Raw genomic sequence first — 12266 nt, forward strand, 5'->3', positions numbered from 1 at the left:
CTCCATGATGGTTTCCCTGTCCATTGGCATATGTCGCAGGCCCAACAGTACACTTTTGAGTTTTGATGTAGGGTTGGCCACCATAGCCCTGCATGAAGAATCTTTTGTGTTGTAGCACGCCCTGCGTAAGGTCCTCCTGCAACGCCCCTATGCGCTTTGGCAAGGATCTATCCTCGTGAAAATTCTGGTACATATCTGTGTAATATTTCATCATTGCCTATTTTGTAGAGGTTCCCTGCAATAATAGTAAAGTTTGTTGCGCGTATCACCAATTCCTTATTCTGTTGCACTGAATATCCCCATGGTGTGGTTCCTATGGTTAAGAAGTGGATTATATCCTCAAAGTGGCCATCCGCGACGCGCACTGCATAGAGTTGTGCATTAGGTAGTCCCTCTTCTAAATTCATGGGTTCTTCACCATTTTCAATTCAGGACAGGTGGTCTAGGCCTGCGTTTAGATGCCCCGGCTTGACAATGACTTCAAAATCATATTCTTGAAACAATAACAACCATCTAAAAATGTGCCCCCCCAACACAGGCTTATTCACTAGGTATTTTAGTGCAGAGTGATCAGTATACATCTTAAAGTGTCCTCCAAGTAGGTAGTGGCGGTATTTCTGGAGTGTGTATACCATTGCCAATCCCTCACGCTCAGTAGTGGAGTAGTTCTTCTCAGCTTTGGACAATCAGTGACTTGCGAATGTGATAGGGTGATCAATTCCTTCTGCCCCTTCCTATGTGAGTATCGCACCCAATGCGATACACAACGCGTCAAAATGCACGTGAAATTCGATGTCCCATTTTGGAAAGACCAATATAGGCGCTAATGCCATCTTTTCCTTGAGAATTTCCAGACTTTTGTTACATTATTCATTCCAGCAATAAGTAGCATCCTTTTTCAGCAACCATACCGTTGGTGTTGCGATCTGCGAGTAGCTCTTGATGAATTTGTGATAGTAACTAGTGTTTGCTAACGTGGCGCATAGCTACTTGACACTTTGCAGCACTTGTAGATTGAGTATGACAACAATCTTTTCCGAGTCTACCATCAGTCCTTGCTTGCAGACCACATGGTCGAGCAGGTTCCCAAAGGGGACAAGGAAAGTACACTTCTTTATATTTAGCGCAATCTGGGGCTGTCGGTAAGTATCTAGCATTAACCTTAATCTAGCGGTATGTTTCTTAACTAGCCCAAATATGGTCCAATCATCAAGATATACCTCTAAGAACTTATGTATAAATTCCTTGAATGCAACTACCACAACACACGAGAATATCATCGGCGCGTTCTTTAGTCCAAAGGGCATCACCATGTACTGAAAACAACCCCATTCAGTAGCGAACGTTGTTTTACTCCTATCCTCCACCACAATCTTGATCTGGTGGTACCTCGAGAAACCTTCCGTAAAGGAGTAGGCTTCTTGTCCTCCAACATTTTCCAGGACTTCTTCTGTAAATAGCGTTGGGAATGGATCATTAACACATGCATCATTGAGCTTCCTAAGATCCACACAGATGCGTATTTCTCTCTTCTGTTTTTTCTCCTGTACAAGCATAGGACTTACCCAGTTGGATTCTTCTACTGGTTCAATTATTCCTGTTGCAAGCATTTTATCCAATTATTCGCGGACCTTTTCTTTATATTTTGGATTCAACCAATAGGGCCACTGCTTGACTGGATTCGCATCCGGTTTCAAAGTTATCTTCATCATCCCCAGGTCGCCGACGATTCCTTTTAATTCCGTGATTTTGGTTGGGAATAAATCCTGGTATTCGCGAAGTAACTTGACAACCTTATCCACCGTTGCATCATTCCAATAGTCCCCAAGCGTGCCATACTTCGGTTCCTCCTCCGTACCAATGTGCACTTGTTTCATTTTCAGTGGCGCAACGATGTCGGGATCCTCTATCGTTGGTCCACTCACCTCATGACTCCCCTCGGTTTCTAGAATATTTATGTTTCTAGGATCATCCTCATCATCTTCGACCTATATGTTGTAACATTCAAGGGCCCGGCTCAACTGTTGCGACTAGTCTGGCTACACTATTTATTCCGGTTCCAATGGTACTTTGAAAATGGCAGCCTTTACTACTTGCAACACATCATCATCAATGTCCATCCATTGGTACTCAAATAAGAATGTCAATAACAACCCTTTGCACAAGATATCCCCTTCACCTGTACCATGTCAGAGCTCTGTTTCAATGTACCAATTCCTTGGGATGACATCCAGGGTATGATAAAATAAGTGTGCCCACTTTGGTTGATGTTCTTCTCCATAAGCTTAGGCCCATCTAGTAAGGTGCATGCGTGGGTCATCACGTCCATCATATTTCTCAGTTATTCGTAGTTCTGGATTTACAAATCTTATCTTCATCATGCACCTATAGTCGCGCCAATCTTCAAAGGTTCCTGCATGTGTTCCCCACCAATGTGCAGGCATCGCACGCAATGCCCATTTTAACACATCGAACCGTTGGTGCTCTGGTACCGTGCTTTCAAACTTGGTCAGGAATTCATCTACTGTTGTCAGCCCATCATACATCAGGAGTTCGTGATCCTGAGCTCTTAAACAGTACAAAAACCTAGTCATCATATTGCAATTTAACATTGTTACTCTGCTCAACTGATTATGCCACCGCTCGTCTTCCTCATCTGAGTCTTCGGTGTAGGATTCTGCATGCTCCCACAATATTCTTCCTTCCGTAGTTGTATTGACCCAATCTTGATCTCGAGCAGTAATCCTGTAGATACAATCCAGTTCATCATCACTTCCTTCGTCGCGCGTGGGTTCAATGTAACGCGGTCCTTCAGTCAGGTCTAGCGGAATGACTACACTGAGTGACTTCTTCTCAAATGTTATTTTCCACTTCTTTAAATTAATAACCCCATTCATATCGGTGGCCCAGTCTATCCCCAATTGTTGTGGGGAAAAGTATCCGATGCGGATGACCCTATCCCTACTCTAAAGGTGACAGTCTTTAGCAACAACTGAAAGTAAAGTTTTGATGATTTCCTTTATGAAAGTACAGAGAGAATGAAGAAAGATTAACCAACCTAGTGTCTTTCGCTTAGTCGATCCTTGTCCTCTCTCCTTGTCTCTTGTTCCCAGCTCCTTGCTCTCTTTGCCGGTCCAGCTACACACAGATCCTGCACAAAACAAGAGAGGAAACTACAAGATACATGTACTCATAACTGAAGCATGGATTAGGGTGAATCAAATATACATGTAAATACAATACATCAATGCAATACAAGTATATAGGAGAACATGCAAAACTTTATTGATAGAAGTAACAGGGTTCTGAGAAGGTTACAACCAATGATGGCTCCAATCCAGCAGCACCTCCCCAGCAGCAAGAACTCTCCTCTTCACCTCTAGTAAAACAATCACCCAATAGCTCTAACTGTAAACCAACAACACCTCCTTGCTTTACACAAAATTCCAGCCTCCTTAGACCTCATAGAAGAGCTCTATATATAGGATAGAAGAGGAAAGGATGAGTCAGCTTGAGACTGACATGAAGCTGCCTTGTGTCCTCTCCCTCTTCAGTTAATCTTCAATTCTTGAGTCCACTTGGAGATCCTTGCTTACACATGGTGATCAAGTACCTCTTACTCATCACAGGGCGAATCTCATGAACCAAGTGTCAGTTTGGAAGCTTCCTGGGCAGTTGACACCTTGCAGAATGACTGTGCCACTTGGCCAATCTCGCCCAGCGCAGGTAGCCTTCATTAGATTTGACTTCCAGCGCAGGTACAAGGAGGGACAGTTGCATTCCAGCGCAGAAGCTCAGTGGAGCAGCTGACATGATCCAAAATAAGCCTGTTTTGAAGTGTTTTCAGGTGGAGAACTGATTGGAAGTGTTGTTGTTTGATGACCTTGTTCTTTTAGGGGTAAGAACAACATGCTTAGGGACTGAGGATCCCTGTGATTATTGACATTTCATGCTCCATGATGCGAGGCACAAAAATGTCTATAACAGTTGCCCCCTAAAGTATGAGGCCGTTTATCGTGTGAAATGCTTTATCTAGAGGGTCCGAAGTTCATTCCAGTGCTGAGGAGGCGCCCTGTAATACAATACAATACAATACATTATTTTTCATTCTATTTTCATGATCTAGCTGAGGCGGGCATTCCCATGCTCAGCTTTTATAAATACATTTTGGTACATATGACAGACGATCGTCTGAAGGTAGACTGATAATTTTCTGCTGAAATTATCATCCTTTGAATAGGATGATCATCTGTTGCAATGATGTACATGACAAATGCTTTTATATTTCCTGAATATATATCGCAGCCCGGATGGATGAAACTAGATCCGGGGTCTTCAAACTCGTTCGATCTTCACTCTAAGTACAAGTCGATCCATGTGAGAATTGCGCTGAAGTCGAACATGGAAAGACATCGCTTGATTACCGGTCAATAATGAAAACCGTTAACAAGCGCGAGAGGAATCACCAATAATGACGATGACCCTCAAGGTACTGCAGTACAATTCACGTGGCATGAATAAAGGACTTGGCGTCGAACGCCACGCAAAATCTTCTGGTCGAAGGTCATTGATGTATACCTGTCGCCGGAAGTGAGAAACTTGCCATTGAGGCATGCAAGCTTCAAAGTACTGATGGGGGTTGTTCCTAGATCAACTTCTTGGATAATGAGCTGAAGTCGACAAGAAGCGATCCATCAAAGGAGGGCCTTAATGAATCCCACATCAATGACACGGAACGGAGCTAATGATTTTAGTGGAGGTGAAAACAAACTGTGACATATGATTCAGGGTGGCGATCATGAATGGATGAAGGATAATGTATGGCAGTGGATGGGACACGGTTGACACTTTCAGAATGACCCCTCTTGAACATATAACGACACTGATGCGATGGATCGGTAGCATTACCCCAAATGTGGATGGTTTGGCAAGGACCATGGCGATGAGACCGGTGAATGAAACAACCCAACCCGATGTGGTACGGAGGAAAAGTGTCATGTTCAAGAGTGACTTGCTACCATTAAACTTTGATGTTCTCCCAATTTTTCCCCAGTCATTTCTGACCAGTACCTCTTTATTTTTGTCAAGCTTGAGGAGGATAACATATGCTTGTTCTATAACCTGCCCTTCGGGCAAGCCCATCGCTATGATTTAACGAGCCTAGCGATAGGGAAACTCGTTCTCGTCTAAAGACAAGTTTGTCGCTATTTAATCATTTTAACGAGTCTAACGACAAGGAAAACTCGGTCCTTTTCATTTTTAGAGAGTCTGAAAAGGTACGAAAAGTTAACTCCAAAATTCCTTTTTCGTCATCTAATCCCTTCAGTCCGAAAAACTTTAAAACAATACAGAAGGGATGAATTTTCGGTTGCTTTAACGAGCCGAACAAAACAAGCGCTCGATCTTTTTGTGCAATAATCCCTCAGGTCCAAAAAGATTAAAATCTAGAGGAGGGATAGCTTTCCGGTCGCTTTAACGAGCTGGAAGGCCAAAACTCGGCAAACTTTTCATATTTTACGAGTCAGTGAAAAGAGCTTAAAGAAGACTCGTCTTTTGAGGAACGAGTGATGAACAGGGATAGCAGCAGATTCCAGGTACAGGTTGGAATTCTCCAATCACGGCAGTGTCACAAGGATGGCTAAGTGAAATCACTCTTCGCAGCTGTTCCTCAAAATGGGTAAACAAACATATGGAGGTGAACGATTGGCCAAATGAATAGATGGAGGTGATGGCATATAAACACGACCAAGGGCTTTTAATATGGCTTTCAAAGGTTACATTTCTCGAGGTTGTTTACTGGTTCATTTTTCTGGATGAGCTTGAACTGCTAGGGAAAGATTGCTCACAATTTACGTTTATTTTTTAACGAGCATGAACTTCTGCACAAAAACTGCTCGATGATAAGTTTGCATGCCCCCAGCATAATAATGAAAATCGAGGTGCATGCCCCCCAAGCTTCATTGCATTCAACTCGGTGGTTGGAATGAAGGTTTACCTTTGAGATTTGGAAAGGGGATTTGTTTCATTTTTTAACGAGGTTGACATGAGATAAGAACTATCCTCGACTCGTTGTTTCATTTTTTAACGAGGTTGACACGAGATAAGAACCGTCGTCGGATCTTCATTTTTTAACGAGGTTGACCTGAGATAGGAACTATCTTCGGAGCCGACAAAATATCTAGGAATCTTCCGAATCCAACCAGAAGATTGGATTAGATTTCATTTTGTAGGTTTCCACTGTGGCCACTTCCGCCAGATTGCTTGTAGGCGGTAGGGCGAAAGTACCCATTAAGACAGGGTCTTTTAGGAAACCTACTCCGATATTTTTGAAAAAATGATTCCTTGCATGGATCATTGGAATGCTTCCTGTAACTTGTGAACTGTTGGGGAGAAAAGTTTGTTGGTCGACGATTGTAATTCCTTCTTGGGAGGGAAATGCAATCCTCCTGAAATAGGTCGACACAACCGCGGCCATGGCATAGATCCAGGGCCTTCCTAGTAGGATGTTGTAATCGAGGTTTCCATCAATTACTTCAACATCAATTCCTACTGTTTTGCCCCCCAGTTCAACTTGCAAGTTACTTAAAATCCCGTATGGAGTGTATGATCGTCCATCGAATGCTTTTAACGTCGTTGACGATTTCGACAAGGGTGGTGAGCCTCATTCTTTCCAGCAACTCATCGACATAAGACATGTAGATGCCCCCTCATCAATGATTGTTCGATGAACAGTTTTGTTGAGGGCTTTCACTTGAATAAGGAAAGCTATTTGAGCTGGTAACTGAGGGTCATATCCTTTATGGTCAAAGGCCACAAGATTGGAATCCATTGGGCCAATCCCACCTATTGATGATAATAAAGCTTGCTCTTGGGAGGGGTGATTTTGTGGTACCTCAAGTGTCGACATAGTGGACGGCGATTGCGCCAAATCTTCCACTATATTATAATGTTGTGCCGCTCTGGCACGAGGATTAAATGTCGACTTGTGTACTACTCCCTTTGGCGGTTTTATTGTTAATTCATGTGTGATGGGGGGTACAACTTCTGCCGAAGTTGTTGTCGAACTGCTAGGTTGATCTTTACCTTTATCATTCGACACCTGTGGATTCCCGTAATCTTTGTTCCTTGTCGAAATTAAAGCATCATCATGTTGCTTCGATATCGATAACATAAGCACTTGCGACGGTGAAGCATTTCCACTACCAACCAGATTTTTTCCTCGATCGGGAAACGGATCAGTTAACACAGCTGGAGTTTGCGAACTCTTTAAGAATCTTTTTAGATCAGCTTTGTATGGACATTCTCTCGTCCAGTGATCCTCATCACATATCTGACACCCATAAGGTGGTTTCCTATCTCGAGGAGGGCTTGAAGAAGTTTTTCGAGGAGATGACTCTCCTTGTTTCTTCTTCTTCCCTTTGTTTTGATTCTTCTTGCTTCCTGGTTGATTGGAGTTTTTGCCTTTATCCGTAGATACAGCATTTACCTCCGAAGCAAGAATCTCTTGATTTGCTTTTTGATTCGAAGTCTTACAGGATTTCTTATCTGAATCCCTTTTCGACTTAGCGTTTGCAGTTCCAATCACGCCATCACCGGCATGAGAGTCACTATTCGATCCGGGAGGAGGAGGGATTGAAAATTCTGGTCTGGGGGCGTCAGGTATTTTATCATAGAGCGTGCCCGACTGAGTATATACTAAGTCCAAATATTGAGCACGAGCAATAACTTGCTCCTCTGTTACGACGCCTCCCTTGGCCACATCTTCTGTTATAGCTGGCAGAAGCGACTTTATAAACCACTCAGCTAATAGCTGATCTGGAACATAGGTTTTTACCATTCTGCGCCGACGGCGCCACTCATGTATATGATCTGATATATGCGTGGCCGTTGTCTGCTTAAAATTGGTCAAGATCTCTGTTCCAGTTTCGTACCTTATAGGTAACTGAAAGTGTGTTAAGAAAGTCGTGGCTAGGGAACTAAAATTGTCGAACGAGGCTCTAGGTAATTCAATATACCATTTGGCCGCCGGACCAGTCAATGTCCTCTGGAAAAGACGAAGCCTTATCGAATCATCATTCAAGGTATTCGATGAACACCACAGATGGAATGTCATCACATGATTCGATGGGTCTTCGCCAGGATTTCCATTGAATTTAGGAATGTCCGAAGGAAGTTTGTGAGGAATCGCTGGCCAACAATGGGCATAGGCGATTGGATCGTTCGTTAATCGATGTAAATCTGGTAATTCTAGGGTCGCCACGAATGGCAACTGCTGATTCAGGTTTGGCGAGGCGTACCCAGGGTACGATGGAATCGCCTGAGCAGTAGGTCTTTGCATACTAGCATAATGCAACTGATGTTGATATGACTGATACGGCTGGTGGGCTTGGCCACTATAAAGTGGTTGATTTAACCCGTTCTGAATATAGGGTTGCCCACTATTCGCAAAGATCTGTTGTTCAGATCCCTGGTACACCTATTGAAACTGAGGTTGTTGGTATTGCACCATCCATGGTTGTGAAGCCATGTTTTGCTGTGCGACACTAACCGACGGACCAAGATGCGGGGTTATGGTTCCCATTTGTATCTGTGTCGTCCCGGCAGTTGGCGATTGTGGTTGTGTTGCAGGGTCAATGGGCTGTTGCATTATAACTTGAGGTTGACATCCAACAGGCATCGATTGAACTTGCGACACGGTTACAATTGCTGGCGTCGTCGGGATACTAGACATAGGTACACATTGTTGCATGGAATATACAACTCTTGGTTGTTGGGGTAACATAGGTACCCAACCACTCGTCGTTACTTCAGTCAAACCTGAATGTTGTTGAAAACTGCCGTATGGGCATCCCCCTGGAGGGGGAAGTGAATGGGCATATTGCCCCCCATACGGTAACAATCCGGAGCTCAAGGGTATAGATGGCCTTTGAGGACTGGATGGCCCAAACTGATTCCCAAAGGGATCAATTTGTCTAGTTTCAACATAAGAATTACCGGGTATTATACCGGAAGAACAAACTGGAACAGACCAAGTTGTCATAATAGTCCCTGGGTGGAGTCCTTCTAGCTGATGAGAGCTAGTCGGGACGGCTGGTATGCCGGCAAACATCGTTGGAGTGACAGCAGGAGCTTCTGCTATCGCTGTGTCATTTGGCACAGTCCTAGATGTCGACGGTTGTTCAGACATTTTAAGTCTATCCAATAAACTTCCTAACGATTCTTCAGGAACTTCCGGTGGCGATAGACAAACTTCTGATGCAGAAGGAAAAAGAGGGGTACCTACTCCAAAATGAATTGGAGTATTTGCTTGCTGGTCCTCTACGATTTCCTCTATTGCAATCAGACCAGGAGGAAGAGGAAGACCGTCAGGTCCGTAAAAGATTTCTGGTGCCGAAGAAGGGGTTGCTTCGACAGCGACAGTCGTTTGAACAACAAGACTCTGTGGACCGGTTTCAGATGGAACTGGTTCAGTTATGCAAGTACTTGTCTTCAGACTAGGATCAGTACAACTGTCCCTCTGTTGCTGTTGAACTTCTTCAATAGAGGCAGGGATTCCAGAAATATTGGGAGTGACCAGAATCTCAGATGTTGTTGGAACTTCCGTTCTAACTTTAAAAGGAGATTTTGACCTGGTCCAGCGAGTTCGCTTTGTCCGTACTACTCTCGGTTCCGGAGACAAAGGTGGTTGACTCACAAGTCTCCCCGAACGACGGAGTTTTAATTGACTTTCCTCCACAGTTGCGGATTACTTGATCAACTAAAATACAAAAAGGGGAATTATGTTTCCGTATTGAATGAATTTTATTAGACGCTTTTAGACACAACTTTGCTTTTTCATGTTTTAAGAGTCGAGAAAAAGCTAAAGATGACTCTAGTCGCCTTCGATGTATTAACGAGCCCGAAGTGACAAATGCTCGGTTGGACCTTTTCAGTTATAGAGTTTGAAAAGGGCCAAAAGAAACTGCTCTGGAGATCTAGGCAGAGGGTGTGCCAAACCTTTCGCAAAACCACAGAATACGTTTTACGATACGGGTGGTCGATCTTCGTGAATGCTGTGTTCACTGCATCGCGATCAGTAGGGCGGTCGACACGGCTTCCTAAGGATAAAGGATAATTGCCTATAGGGGTCTCCCAATATACGCGACGGTACGCGGGAGCACAAGTCCGTATTAGTGCTATCGTCCCTCAGGAGGAATCACCCACCTTCGTAGAGATCGACAGTCACTACGTTTAACGACGCCGGAACACGTCTCTACCTAGACCTCTATTGTGAGCGTTATGTTACAATGCGTTTTTAGATTCATTCAATATATTTTAAGTTGATCTTGTTTATCAGTTTGTCTTTCAGGATCACCACGAGATGTATTGGTACAAATTCCTAAATGCAGCTAAAATGATAAGCAAGCTTTCACAATCTTTTTAGCTTTGAAAATCCTAACTACTGAGGGGAGAGAAAAACAATATCTTTCCACACAGAGCACAAAGCACAAACTAATGCACTTTCTCCTAGATCAGACACACAAACTTATCAAAAATGCAAATGCAAGATGCATGTATTTCTTTTTTTTTCCCTTAATGTTGATGTAGACAAAAGGAAATTGTTGTATAATTTTCGAATTCAATTTGAAGCGTAAACAAACAAGTATTGTCTAAAAATGAAAAGACGCTTTACAGGTACTTGTTTCAACACTAAAAATGTATGAATTCAAACCATAAAGTGAAAAACAAACAAACTCAAACAGCCATGAATAGTAATAAAACTAGCTCTTAAGATCACAAAGACACTTTTACAGTTCAGGATCTAAGAGGTCACAACTATACTGGTTCGCTTTTCACAATGGGAAACTGTAACTGAAACAAGAAATACTGAAAGAACATTCACAGTTTCATCACACAACTGAGGCGGAATAATGTCAAGGAGGAGTGGTTTACAGTAAGTACAATGACCAGCAAGCAATCAGCAAAAATCAGTGAAAACAGGGCCAAGACACAATGGGAAAACTGAGCAAGACAATGGCTAACTGGACCAGCGCAGGCTCTGGTCTGTCAGTTTGACTCTCAGCGCAGTTCCCGAAGGGAGTACCTGCGCTGTAATGCAGACTGCCTGTGGACAGCCTGCTCTGGGACACGAGAGTTACGTCTACAAAGTTTTCCGGGTCATAAAAAGCTCAAAAATGCACTGTTCTTGCTGAAATAAAAAGCTATAGGTCAAGTACAGGCTAAGGGATGATCAAGAGGATGAAGATCTATCACAAAGAGTAAAGAGTCTTTTGTAGATAAGCTCTTCAAATCTTGAATTTGCTCAGCAAATGAGCAAGAGTAGCAGACCCTCTACTTCGCTTTTGATATAGTCAAAAGCTTTTCGATTTGGTACTCTTTTCTTCAAGAAATGAATAGCAAAATACTACAAACACCAACAAGATACTAGGTTCCCCAGCGGAGTCGCCAGTTTGTTGTGGGGAAAAGTATCTGATGCGGATGACCCTATCCCTACTCTAAAGGTGACAGTCTTTAGCAACAACTGAAAGTAAAGTTTTGATGATTTCCTTTATGAAAGTACAGAGAGAATGAAGAAAGATTAACCAACCTGGTGTCTTTCGCTTAGTCGATCCTTGTCCTCTCTCCTTGTCTCTTGTTCCCAGCTCCTTGCTCTCTTTGCCGGTCCAGCTACACACAGATCCTGCACAAAACAAGAGAGGAAACTACAAGATACATGTACTCATAACTGAAGCATGGATTAGGGTGAATCAAATATACATGTAAATACAATACATCAATGCAATACAAGTATATAGGAGAACATGCAAAACTTTATTGATAGAAGTAACAGGGTTCTGAGAAGGTTACAACCAATGATGGCTCCAATCCAGCAGCACCTCCCCAGCAGCAAGAACTCTCCTCTTCACCTCTAGTAAAACAATCACCCAATAGCTCTAACTGTAAACCAACAGCACCTCCTTGCTTTACACAAAATTCCAGCCTCCTTAGACCTCATAGAAGAGCTCTATATATAGGATAGAAGAGGAAAGGATGAGTCAGCTTGAGACTGACATGAAGCTGCCTTGTGTCCTCTCCCTCTTCAGTTAATCTTCAGTTCTTGAGTCCACTTGGAGATCCTTGCTTACACATGGTGATCAAGTACCTCTTACTCATCACAGGGCGAATCTCATGAACCAAGTGTCAGTTTGGAAGCTTCCTGGGCAGTTGACACCTTGCAGAATGACTGTGCCACTTGGCCAATCTCACCCAGCGCAGGTAGCCTTCAT

This window comes from Pinus tabuliformis, chromosome 1_2 (genome assembly GCF_031772625.1).
Source record: "Pinus tabuliformis cultivar Carrire ecotype Pingquan chromosome 1_2, CPIR1, whole genome shotgun sequence".
In the NCBI taxonomy this organism is placed as follows: Eukaryota; Viridiplantae; Streptophyta; class Pinopsida; order Pinales; family Pinaceae; genus Pinus; species Pinus tabuliformis.